The sequence below is a fragment of the Phoenix dactylifera genome, chromosome 9 (assembly GCF_051530095.1).
Source record: "Phoenix dactylifera cultivar Ajwa chromosome 9, Ajwa_hap1_PhDact_Kaust_v1.1, whole genome shotgun sequence".
NCBI lineage: Eukaryota > Viridiplantae > Streptophyta > Magnoliopsida > Arecales > Arecaceae > Phoenix > Phoenix dactylifera.
The window spans coordinates 10,261,235-10,275,830 of NC_143198.1; positions in this window are offsets into that span (position 1 = coordinate 10,261,235).

Genomic DNA, 14,596 nt, shown 5'->3' on the forward strand with positions numbered 1-14,596 from the left:
AATATATAGTGGTTCGGTGCTCTCCTTAGCACCTACGTCCACTCCCCAAGCGACCCCTTGGGAATTCACTATAATCTCGTGGATTACAGTTGGATTGTTTTCCGGGCTCACAATCCAAAAATCTTTGTTGGTTTTACGGGCTCACCAACGAACCTATACACTTTGGTTTTCCGGGTTCACCAAAAACCTTTGTTGGTTTTACGGGTTCACCAACGAACCTTTACACTTTGGTTTTCTGGGTTCACCAAAAACCTTTGTTGGTTTTACGGGTTCACCAACGAACCTTTACACTTTGGTTTTCCGGGTTCACCAAAAATCTTTGTTGGTTTTACGGGTTCACCAACGAACCTTTACAAATTGTTCGACAAACAAAAGGAAAGATTCAAACTCCTAAATGAGCATATGAAACAATATTAACTACAAAAAAGAGTTAGAAAGTATTTATCGCTTTGAAGTGGCTTTGCTCTTCTTTGTCAAGGATGCTTCACTCTTCAAGGGAGGATGGAGCTCTTGATGACTCTTTGAATCTGCTCAATCCCTTTCTTTGATTCTTAAATGAAGCTCTTGATGAAGAAGATTAGGGCACTTTTGTTTTCTTGTGTACTCTTTGATATTCCTTTCAAAAGTTATTCTATCTGATGAATAGTGCCCCTTTAAATAGCTTCCCACATCCTTTGGTCAAGCCCCAATGGTTAGAATTCAAAAACTAGCCGTTACTGACCTTGGGAAGGACAAAAAGTACATCTGCAGAACTAGCCGTTACTGTTCAGTCCGTGTTTGGGTCGGCTCAACCTGTCCTTGGGTCGACCCAACATTCACTTGGGTCGACTCAAACATTCCTTGGGTCGACCCTCTCAGAAAATACAGAAACTTGAAATTTCAGCCTTCCTTCCCATGGGTCGACCCAACCATTCTTTGGGTCGACTCAAAGTTCACTTGGGTCGACTCAACTTCTTCTTGGGTCGACCCTCTCAGTAATTTCAGAGAACCATTTTCTGTCTGTCTTTCTGTCTTGCCTTTGGGTCGACCCTCTCAGGGTTTAGGTCGACTCAAGCTTGGGTCGACTCAACCACTGTTTGGGTCGACCCTCTCAGTAAATCCAGAGAACATATTTCTTTCATGTTTTGAGGTTCTTGAAGTTTGGGTCGACTCATGCTTACCTTGGGTCGACCCAACTCACTGTTCATCTGTGCCAATTTTGCAGAAGTGTGTCAAATGACTTCTTGATGTGCCGGGGTCGACCCAATCATCCTTTGGGTCGACTCAATCTACACTTTGCTGCATCTCAAGGTTAGATTCATTCAAATGAACAAAGCCATGTATCTATTATCAATTCATACAAATATACTGAGAGTAATGAACTTATAAATAAAGTATCAATTTAACTTATAATATACTCTAGATAATTGCTTGTTAATCATCAAATAACACTATCATCCTCATCTTTCATCCTCCATGTTGCTTACGGCTACCTAGCAGTCAAGAATTTATGATGAGTTTACATAAATTATCTCTTGACATAGTAAAATAGCAAAAACCATCAAAGAGATCACATAGTCATATCATAATTAATCTGAGAATCTACAATATTCACCTTTTCTTATTAACACAAATCTTCATTATTGAAAAATCTAGTCTCCCATCACAGTCAATATTTTTGACCAATTTAAATTGATTCGATCCACTATACTTTCGCTACACAACTCTGATCAATATCCTCCGAATTTATTAATTGATTTTCTGTCAAAATATAAATCTTGATTGTAAACTAAATGATATACAATTTTGTCTCAAGTAGAGCCAAAAAGAACTCTTAAGTCTCATCCCCAAATATATTTTACAGAATTGTATATGACTCATAAAATAACATATAGAAAAACCCTATGCTCCATAGTATAATCCTATACTTAATCCTGACTCACTCTATTGCTCTGACAGGACTCTTCTTAACCTTTGCTCTGATACCACTTCTTGTCACGACCCCCGCCCCGTTCCCGGCGGGCCGCCGCGACGGTCCTAGGGTGCGGGTAGGCATAAGGCCACCAGCCACCGCGTAGAACCCTACTACCTATCAATCATCAATAGATCTTGAAAAATTTGGCATGATACATGCACAAAATGATCACTTTTCCTATAGTGACCTGTCAGGATTATCTCAATACATACAATACACTACCTGTCAGAGCATCAATCACATAATCTGTCACATAATAAACATGGACAATATATAGCAATACATTATTATAGGCACATAACTGATCTGCACACATATATATATATACCTGCTTCCCAATCCATCCATAGTCAAACCCATATCCACAACAGGATCTATGACTGTAACTATGCACTATATACAATAGAAGGTTTATAATACACCAAAAAGTATAAACCTCTATCTACATTATACTATACTATACTATGGAGCGGTACAGCTAACAGGCAATCTCTAACCCTGCTCTTCTCTATACAATACCTGCCCTGCAATCAAAAACACCAAACTGGGGAGTGAGTATATAAATACTCAGTGAGTGGAGTAGAGAGTACTATGCACATGAGACAAGATATAATCATGGCTCGAGGTGAAATCTCAAGATCAATAACAAGATGAACATGAACTCAACATAAAGAATATGGAGTAAATCATCAATATCACCACAATCACAATCAACTCATCTGAAGCATATATGGAATAATCGAGTAAACATATATACTACTCATGAATATGTTCAACAGATCATAATGCTGGAATATACAAATCAGGTGTCAATATGCTGAATCATCAACAAGACAGCTATTGGGAGGTGGGTTTTACGCCCCAAGCGAACCAGCAACAACTCCTTACAGTCACATGCATATGCAGGATAAGACACCATACCAATAATATAAATGCTAGATAGCTATCGGGAGGTGGGTTTTACGCCCCAGGCGAACCAGCAACAACTCTCCAGTATCACATGCATATGCAGAATAAGACACCATACTGATAATATAAAAGCGAGCCAGTATCCAGAACAGAAATCCATCTCACATCTATATACTAAACGGCACCTCGTGGGAATTCTACATCCGCGGAAAGCCATACTGCACCTCGCGGGGTCTTACTATGCCCGACGGCAAGCAGAATATAAGTCGTAGGACTGGCCAATCCTACGCCTAGGGCCGTGTCCCCCCTAGGAAGGGACTGGGCTCCGCCCACCCAGAAAGCTACTATGTGCACAAAGGCCGATGTTCAACCCCATCGACTATAGGTGTCCTGCAGATACTGCCAAGCCATGCGTGAATGCCATAATGCACCCTCCCAATACGCTACTAAAAGGAGCATAATTAAGACTACCACTCACTCGACTCTGACCCAATCATAAACTAACATCAGGGTTGGGAGTGAGGGGTCAAAGGTGTGCAATGCAACTCAATATACCACTGAAATGGGCTCTACAAATCTTTGAAATAGAGGAAATGAAATCAGTTTACAAAAGAAGTCATTTCACAATTCAGATCCAATTTAATTACTCATAAAGGAGTATAATCAAGGCTACCACTTACAAGTCTTTGAAATAGAGGAAATGAAATCGATTTACAAAAGAAGTCATTTCACAATTTAGATCCAATTTAATTACTCATAAAGAGCATAATCAAGGCTACCACTCATAAGTCTTTGAAATAGAGGAAATGAAATCAATTTACAAAAGAAATCATTTCACAATTCAGATCCAATTTAACTACTCATAAAAGAGTATAATCAAGGCTACCACTCACAAGTCTTTGAAATAGAGGAAATAAAATCAATTTACAAAAGAAATCATTTCACAATTCAAATCCAATTTGACTACTTTTCCGCCCCTTGTAATTCCTCTCAATGTTCCCTCAAATGCGTGCACAAGATAATCAAGTATGGAGAAACAAGATTATAGAGAAATCTACTACAATATCAATCAATATGCATAAGTGGAATCAATTCACACTTGGCGGTATTCATGAAAATGAATTAAGGATGCTCATGGTGCAAAGTACATGACTCCCACTCACTTGCCAATCCGGCACGGCCTCGATACGCCTCTAGAATTTTACAGTAGGCAGCAGGGGACTTCTTCCTCTTGTTCCCTAGTTTCTTGCCCAACTGTGACATGCATTTACAATACATTTAGTTTTGTATCAAGGGCTATAATCTACGTGCCAATTATAATATATGGAACTTTAATTGATTCAACTCCTCCGTTCCCTAAATCTTTTCTTTTCTTTCTCTTTTTCTTTTTCTATTAATTAACTCATCATTTATGTGTATTAGGGACTCCCTTGCACGAGTACAAGGTCCCTTTTAGCTTGATCTAGGCTTAATACCCTATTATAGCATGAAATCCCCTATTTTCCACCCGGATAAACAGTAATTCGGACCGACAGCCGGTTACTTCATCCCAGGTTTGATCCACTTTCAGGACTCCAAATTTGATAAAATTTTTACCTAACATTCTACACTCATAGGGGATTCTAAAGAGGTAACATGCATTGCTATCAGAGGTCGTTTGACCCCCTAAATAATTCGCCGAAGTTGGGACTTCGACACAGTTTTTCCGTAGTGCCGGAAAAATTTGTCAAAATCCGATTCTTCTTCTTTTAACCGCCTCTACAACCCTTATCCGACCCCTCTAGACTATATTCACCCTTTGTATAGCCTAATGTCATCAAAAGACTAGATAGGGATGGATATTTACCTTTTTCTTTTTGGAAATCGAGGTCCTTGCGTACAGGAGAAGGAGATCTATGTTTTTCCCTTCAGCTGGAAGTGCAACCGAGATTCCTTTTCCTTTCTTTTTCTTCTTCTTCTTCCTCTTCCTTTCTTCCTTTCCTCTCCTCTTCTTCTTTTTTTCTTCCTCTCTGTCGCCGGAGAACCCCTCCCTTTCTTCTCTCGGTTTCATTCCAAAAGCCACAGTAAACCCCCCTTTAAATCACATCAAAGCACTATTCACCCTTTATTTAATATTATTAAATTCTCATTTTGCCCCTAACACTTCAACATATCTACTGTTATGCCATTATCTTTTGATTCCTTCCAATTTTACCCCTTATATCAATTTTAAAGGACTATTCTATCCCTTTTTATAAGAAAAAAAATTTTGGGGTTATTACAATCAGGTAACTTCTCCTCTATCCTCTTACTGCTTTAAATTTTCTTTAACATTGAGGACAATGTTAGATTTAGGTTTGGGGGTATTTTTAAGCATTTGGAATTTTATAAAAATAAGAAAAAAAAGTTTTTAGTTAAAATTTTGAAATTAAAAAAAAAATTATAACACACAAGGTATATAAAATCTAAAGAGCCCAATGACTAGTCGGAAGTAGTGCAAAGTGAGTTCTTTTTATTAAGTTCCTTTTAGTGAGTTGTAAGCTAATTAGTGCTTTGAATTTCACAACACATCTGGCCTGCATTTTCTAAGGTATAGGTTCGACATTGTGTTGAGAATATGGTAGCAACCTCGAATCCTGATGAACCATCTTTTTCTGATCCAAAAAAAAAAACTATTTGGTGGATTTAGTTAGGTACATCAAAAAGGGCTACCTATTGTCAAAGGTCAGCGGGCTTGTGATGAGGAATCCGAGCATAGGTCCGTAGGGGAGTCTTGCCCACCTCATGCCAACTGGTGTGAGAATTGTCGACTAATTGCTCGCTACATGGAGGAATCATCACAGGAGTAAAAGTGCACAATATAAACATTTTCATGTTTCTTAAAAAAAAAAGAGGTTAAAAAAAAATATTTTGACCTTAAGAAAGACAATAGTGTGAAAGCCGTCATTGCAAAAATTCGAGTAAACTAGAATATTATAGATAAAGCCCATGAGGTATTAAAGTAAACATCCACAGCTCTCGAAATACTACAGAAAAGATGATTTTGAATCAGCAAATAGGTCTTGTCCGACCAATTCTTGGAAACTACTAGCATTAGCGATATTTTGGAGATCCAAAACCTTAGCTTGTGCATGGTCCAAACTTCACTGAGCACTCAAGTATAAATAAGTCTTACAACTTTCTAACGGAAAACTTAATGACTTTAACTTAAATTGCATACTAACCTAGAATTTGGGCTACTTAGTAATTAAAACCTTGTGTGCTTTTGAAATTCTTATCAGTTATGTACTTGAAATTAGACTTTCATTTCATAAAACAAATTTTATTTTGGGATTGAAGTTTGTAGGTAACTTCACTGCAAACCCTCACGAGACAACACTCGTCCACTAGGGTAACCTAGGGGTTTAACGGCTTGTTGCACGTGCTAAGTGCAATCGTAATGCTCTACGAAAGTGAGTATTTATCTTAGTTCATGTATATTTATATATATATAATAAATAAAACTTTTGCACTCTCATTTTATCATTGTCGCACTAAATTGCTAGAGACTAGCAATAAGCTGGTTGGGGGGTGTGATGAGAGCACAAAAGTGCAATCGTCAGGCCATTTTAATTAGTATTTTAGCCAATCATTTAAAATATAAAATTAACTAATTAATGTTTTATTGTGCAAGCATCCCACATTCCATGTCCAGGTTCAACCGAGCCCAACTGCATCTGACTTCTCTTAATTCCCACGGCCATCATCCTGATGGAGTCGAGTCACTACCGGCTGCCATCCCACCGTTGTCTCAGCCCAACTTTGATTCCAGCTCCCAATCGCGCGCATCAACGTATCATTGATTCTGGTATGGCACCAACTTAACCCATGCATGGCACAAGCTAGCGTCATCCCCGTGCCAGCCGGCGTGTCATGCATGGCACGTTTCCCCCACGTTTCCCCCATCTCAGCAATCAGAGCACCATCCCACGGCCACATCTTTCCAAGCTTCATCCCAGCATGTCCAGCCAGCCATCCGCGTCATCCCCACCTTGCAGCCGTCCGTCCTCAGCGGAATCACAGCACAAAGCATCCAGATCAGCCTCTCCCAGAATCCCAGCATCTGAATCCATCTCCCGAAATCCAAGCTTTCCGTGATGCAAGCCGTGATCCAAGCAGCATCCCCATCTCCCCCTCTTCCGGCCACAGCAGCGGATTTTCAGGAACCCCCAAGCAACGCGTCCGTGATCGGCTCCTCCCAGCGCCCGAATCCGTGTCCCCACCTTCCGCATGCGTTTCCCTCTTCCCAATCCGCAGTGCCCCAGCTGCTCACCGTCCGTGATCCCACGCGCGTCTGCCCTCTTCACGTTCCAGCGATCTCCCAACGCCCATCAAGCCATGATCTCCTTCCTTATGCGATCAAAATCCCAGCGGCCAGCCCCTGTTCCGTGATCCCAGCGCCCTGTATCCATCTTCCACGGTGCCCTCCAAGTCACCCCGTGCGAAGAACAGGGGAGAAGTGGGAATCCCGCGCCCGTCCGCCTCTTGCGCGTCCCCACCTTCCGCTTCTGTGCCAGCACCGCGTGCGTGAATGGCGTCCTCCGCGTTCTCCTCCTCGTCCCAGCAATTGCATTCTTCACGCGGTAAAAACCTTCCATAGTCACCGCGTCTCCAAGGGCTATAAGAAGAGGGGAAGAAGGCAGGCAATGGTGTGCTCGGTGGAGGCCAAGAAACAGAGGAGAGTGTTATTGGTTTGGCCAAAGAAACCAGGGGGAGCTGGGCAGTGGTGGTGGCCGGTGGGTCCAAGGAGGAGGAGGTGAGCTCGGTTGAGAAGAAAAACAGAGCATTGCTATGTTCTTTGGAAGAAGAAAGGAATAAAAAAAAGAGATATAGTATTTTATGTTGAACTTCCACTGTGGGAGAGAGAGGGAAAAGAGAAGTAATTTGTTTTTGTTTTCTTTTCTTTATTTTATTTGCAAAATAGAAGGAGTATTAGGCCTCTAATCTCCATTTTTATTTGTAATCAGTTTTCCTTTTTATGAAATCCATCAATTCTCTTTCATGCAATCCTTGTTTTAGGTTCAGTTTAATTTCTATTTTTTTTTATGCAATCCATAAATTTATTTTTTTTGCAATCTATGTTCTAAGTTTCAATCTTCCTAAACACTGTTTTCATCCATGCCAAAACTCTTCTTTGATTAATTAAATAAATGCTTTTCGAATTTGAGTACCTTTCTTTTAGTTAGTTTCAATTAGAAAATCATATCAACATCCTCCGACATAATGTTTTTCTTTTGTTATTCAAAAATCGCTTTTGAATTCGAGTGAATGTTTTTATTTTTAAGCAACTCCAATCGCCTCCCTGTGCATCGACCTCTTACAAACGCTATTCTTCGAGTAGGAAAGGTAAGAGTAAAATTAATTAAACTTTGTTTGTCGGTTCTAACAACGATCTGTTTAGCATATTTTTAGGCAAACAGGAATCGGACGAACAAATCTAATCCTTGACTTCGCAGCCACACACACGAATGGCCTCTATGAGAAGTACACGCGAAGTCTTGAAGGATCTTCTTTTGCAATAGTGCTAGCAGCTGCAGAACACTTTGAAGGCTAAAATCTGCTCTCAGGGGTTCAATCAACTCTTAATCAATCATCTTGAAGCAGATGGAGATGAAGTTTGTAAGGAAAGTAGAGGACTCAGATCTAATCCGTGACATGGCCGTGCTATTGCCGACTACCGCCCACAATAGCACGCAGCCTCATACCTGGGTAACAGGGTAGTCAAACCAACCAAATCTTTTCATATGAAAGCATTCTTAGTACAACATGCTGGTCAGTACCCAAATACAGAGCTTCTATGTAGTTTATGTACACAAAAGTATACTTGCTTTACCCCAAAAGAAAGAAGCCCTGATACCAAATTAACGTGTCTCTGGCAGCTATCAGTGGTGAGGATCTGAAAGAAAAAGTAAATGAACGGATATGAGCTACACGGCTCAGTAAGTAATCATACATAATCTTACCGGATCGAACATAATGGTAACCATGTTTATGCAGGGTTTGAGAAGCTGACATGCGTATTATCTCACAATTTATCATGGCAAAATATGTATGCTTGGAAAACAAAGCAGTATTTTCAGTCAAACAGAATTTTCATAAAACATAGGAATTCATGCAATTAGCATCATTTAAAGGAGATAGCTGATAGTCAACTTTAAAGACCACGCAATAGCACGTATCTAGTAGGATAGTGATTACGGGTATCGATCCACAGGGATTGGGGTATAATTGTTTTTCTTTAAAAATAAAAATATTTGAAAAAGAGAATTTTGTGAAGACTATTAAACTAAGCAATTTAATAAAAGAAAATGCAATTAAAATGATATCAGTTTGGGAGAACCTAGGGCAAGGAATTCACTACTAACATCGGAACAAGGGTTATTTATATTTTAATTTATTCTTGGATTAACATGCAAATTGGCTACAGGCCTAATAAGCATTCGAATAAAATCTCACAGAAGTAATTTAGGCATAATCCATCTTTAGTTTAGCATGAAATGTCTACCCTAATCTAAGGTTGTAGTACATCGCATCTTCCTTAAGCATGAACTATCTTATTTTTACTTCAATGATCATGAAGAGCAGTTGTATAAACTTCATATTTAAAATCATAGAAATTAAATATGAGATGAAATAAAATATTCATTAGAAGCAGAATAAGGTTTATACAACTCCAAGAATAGAAATTAAAAATATAAAACCCATATCCCTGTGTTAGGGCTGCATCCAGCCCTAAAGAGAAGATCAGCCCTGCATGGAGTTGGAGACGGCAGCAGCAGCACAGCAGCGGGCTTCCATCTCTTCCTTTCGCCGGCTTCCTCTCCCTCTTGAACTTCTATAGAAATTCATTTCCGAAATACCCAAAAGTTCTCTCTCCCCTTTTATTCTTCTTCTTTCCGTGGGATGTGGCCTCCGAGAGATGATGGGAGCAACCCCCGGTGGAGGAAGAGGGAATGCCCCCCCCGGTGGGGGAAGAAGGATTGCCCCCTCTGTTTCACGGTTTGGCCTTTTATAGGCTGCGTATCTCCCCCTCTCTCCCCTTGTGGCTGTTTCGGATAAGGCTGTGGATGCTTGATCTTCTCCGCAGATGATGGAAGATGGTTCCATGGTTGAGAAGAGCTGGCTCCATGCGGATGGGAGTATCCTTTGGATGCGGAGATCTCATGCGGTTGGCTGCAAATGCTGGGAGTGATTCGAGGAATCTGGTGAAGTTGGGAAGGACGTGGGAATTGAACCGTTTGAAACAGGGGAATTAATTCTATTTGGCTGGGAAAAGGCCAATGACTAGAATTCTCTGAGATCTGTGCAACTATAGATGAATAGATGATATACTTTGAGATCTGAGAAATAAATGATTGAAAAGTGTGGGAAGAGAAGTAGGTGAAATTGTGAAGAAACGGGAATTAATGGGAAGCACTGGATTTTGGAGGAGAGTTCTTGGAGTCGACTCTGGGGGATGCTGCAGTGTCCATAGGCTTTACCTAATTGAGCTCGACTCGACCTGCATGTATTAAGCTTAATTAATAAATAATCAAATCAAACTTGAATTACCTTGGATAATTTATTAAAATGCAATCATGAAGGTAATGCATTTTTTTGGTTGAATTTACAAATTATGTGAATTAAAATAATGATAAGTGCTATGAATAAGATATTAATTTATGCATTATGTAGCACTTATCACACCCCCCAACCTATATTTTGCTAGTCCTCGAGCAAAATAAAATAAAAAACTAACTCACTTTCGCAGGAATCGCGATTGCATTTACCGTATGCAATAAGGCTTTAAACCCCTAGGTGGCCCTAGTGGACGAGTTTTGTCTCGTGAGGGTTTCTGGCTCAGATACCCACAAACTGTTGTCTCTAAAGAGTTTATTGTTTTATAAAATCTAACTTCAAATGCATAAGTGCCAAGAATTTAAAAAGCACACAAAGTTTTATTACTAAGTCAGCCCAAATCCTAGGTCAAGATGCAACTTAAGTTGAAGTCATTAAGTTTCCGTTAGAGAGTTGTAAGGCTAATTTATACTTGGGTGCTCGGTGATGTCTGGACCATACACAAGCTAAGGCTTTAGATTCTCCAGAATACTGCTAAAGCTAGTAGCTTCCAAGAATTGGTCAGATAAGACCTAATCACTGATTCAAAATCATCCTATCTTGCAGGATTTCGAGAGTTGTGGATGTTTACTTTAATACCTCATGGGCTTTATCTGTAATATTCCAGTTTACTCGAATTTTTACAGCGACGGCTTTCACGCTACCGTCTTTTTTCAAGGTCAATATTATTTTCTCTTTTTCTCTTTCATTCATTTTTTTTTTTGAGTTTTATAAATTACGCACTTTTACTCTTGTAATGATTCCTCCGTGTAGCGAGCACTCAGTCAACACTCCCACACCAGATGGCGTAAGGTGTTGGGCATCAAGACTCTCCTACAGACCTATGCTCGGGTTCCTCATTACAAGCCCGCTGACCTTTGACGATAGGTAGCCCTTTTCGATGTACCTGACTAAATTCACTTTTTTTTTTTTAACAATAAATACGGGATAATAGTGAATTAGATATGAATGATTCATCAGGACTCAAGGTTGCTACTAGACTTAGTAACATAATGTTGAACCTAATCCTTAGAAGTGCAGGTCATGTGTGTTGTGAAATTCCAAAGTAAAAATTATCTTACAATTCGCTAAAAGAATTTTTAATAAAAAGAACTCAAATTGACTTACTCCTGACTAGTTATTGGGCTTTTTTAGATTTTATATACTTTGTGTGTTTATCATTTCAGCACTAAAGCATAGAAATTAGTTTTTTTTTTTTGAAATTCACTTTTTTTTTTAAATTCACTTAAAAATGTGAAAATGCGAAAAATTTCTTCAAAAATTCGAATCCTATACCCCCCAACCTAGATTAGACATTGTCCTCAATGTTTTTTTTTTGATGAAATTTTTTTTGAATATTATATTATTATTTTTATTATTTTATATATTTTTTTTATTTTGGATGAAAATATGATGCATATGGAGGATAGAAGCATTTTACCGTAGTTGCATCAGTAATATGAGGGATCCTATTAAGAAAATAAAAAAAATGCGACAAGAAAATATGCAAAAAATAACCAACGAGAATTGGGTTGCCTCCCAACAAGCGCTAAGTTTAACGTCTTCAGCCAGACGCAGTGCATCCTTAATTATATCATGCCGGGTTCATGCCGAGTTTTCCAAAGAAGAAAATTTGTGGAAGATTGATTGTCGGGCACGGAGTTATACTCTTCTGATCAGTCAAGTCAAGCATGCACTAAAAGAAAACACGTCAAATCCTTGTATTTGCCCTAAAATCACTAGACAGCTCCTAACTGATTTGAAGAGGGCACCTAAGCCTCCAATCCGGTCTAATGACTTAGCTGACCAGGTAAGCTCCCAGGTAAGTGGGGGGGTCACGATGCGTTGCAAAGGTTCCACTTAAAAACCACTTGCCTCGAACAGATGAACTGTCTCCCTTAAAGGGACAAAGCTTGCCTAGACATCAACTAAGCCACAGAGCGAAATTGGTGCAACTTTCAGTGATCTTCGTCCTATTGAGCTCGAATGTCCCTAGGGGCCAACGTCTAATTGATTTTAATTAATGTGATAGCTATGTGAGAATTGATTCACCTAATTTGGGCAAGAATCTGGTGATGAAATCCAGTTCTTATCTTGTTGGGGTGATTGCCCTTACTATGTGTGGATTAATTGGTGTATGTGTATCAAGCATGCATTCACACTTTTACTGAAATTAAAATCAAACAATCACCACAATATTTCAAGCAAACTGGGAATCAATTTAAATAAGAAAGGTTTAGAGGTTACCAAAAGAAATTTTCTCAGCAATTATTTTTTACTTTTAAAGCAAACCTCTACAGCATTCTTTTTCCAGTAGTTCCCTTTTGATCGTCCCAAATTTTCTCTTCGATTCCTGATCAAATAAAAATCAAAAATTAGTAAAGGAGAGAAAAGAGATAAGAGAAATAACAAAAATAGAAAATATTTTTATTTTATTTTAAATATATTTTTTTTTGAAAGTTTTTTTTTGAAAGTTTTTTTTTTATGAAAAGGAAAACAACTATGCTAACAATCCCCGGCAACGGCGCCAAAAATTGATAGTCAACTTTAAAAACCACGCAATAGCACATATCTAGTAGGATAGTGATTACGGGTATCGATCCACAGGGATTGGGGTATAATTGTTTTTCTTTAAAAATAAAAATATTTGAAAAAGAGAATTTGTGAAGACTATTAAACTAAGCAATTTAATAAAAAAAATGTAATTAAAATGATATCAGTTTGGGAGAACCTAGGGCAAGGAATTCACCAATAACATCGGAACAAGGGTTATTTATATTTTAATTTATTCTTGGATTAACATGCAAATTGGCTACAGGCCTAATAAGCATTCGAATAAAATCTCACAGAAGTAATTTAGGCATAATTCATCTTTAGTTTAGCATGAAATGTCTACCCTAATCTAAGGTGGTAGCACATCGCATCTTCCTTAAGCATGAACTATCTTATTTTTACTTCAATGATCATGAAGAGCAGTTGTATAAACTTCATATTTAAAATCATAGAAATTAAATATGAGATGAAATAAAATATTCATTAGAAGCAGAATAAGGTTTATACAACTCCAAGAATAGAAATTAAAAATATAAAACCCATATCCCTGTGTTAGGGCTGCATCCAGCCCTAAAGAGAAGATCAGCCCTACATGGAGTTGGAGACGGCAGCAGCAGCACAGCAGCGGGCTTCCATCTCTTCCTTTCGCCGGCTTCCTCTCCCTCTTGAACTTCTATAGAAATTCATTCCCGAAATACCCAAAAGTTCTCTCTCCCCTTTTATTCTTCTTCTTCCCGTGGGATGTGGCCTCCGAGAGATGATGGGAGCAACCCCCGGTGGGGGAAGAGGGAATGCCCCCCCGGTGGGGGAAGAAGGATTGCCCCCTCTGTTTCACGGTTTGGCCTTTTATAGGCTGCGTATCTCCCCCTCTCTCCCCTTGTGGCTGTTCCGGATAAGGCTGTGGATGCTTGATCTTCTCCGCAGATGATGGAAGATGGTTCCATGGTTGAGAAGAGCTGGCTTCATGCGGATGGGAGTATCCTTTGGATGCGGAGATCTCATGCGGTTGGCTGCAAATGCTGGGAGTGATTCGAGGAATCTGGTGAAGTTGGGAAGGACGTGGGAATTGAACCGTTTGAAACAAGGGAATTAATTCTATTTGGCTGGGAAAAGGCCAATGACTAGAATTCTCTGAGATCTGTGCAACTATAGATGAATAGATGATATACTTTGAGATCTGAGAAATAAATGATTGAAAAGTGTGGGAAGAGAAGTAGGTGAAATTGTGAAGAAACGGGAATTAATGGGAAGCACTGGGTTTTGGAGGAGAGTTCTTGGAGTCGACTCTGGGGGATGCTGCAGTGTCCATAGGCTTTACCTAATTGAGCTCGACTCGACCTGCATGTATTAAGCTTAATCAATAAATAATCAAATCAAACTTGAATTACCTTGGATAATTTATTAAAATGCAATCATGAAGGTAATGCATTTTTTTGGTTGAATTTACAAATTATGTGAATTAAAATAATGATAAGTGCTATGAATAAGATATTAATTTATGCATTATGTAGCACTTATCAATAGCGGTTATAGCAAAATACAACATTTCATAAGGATATATTCAAA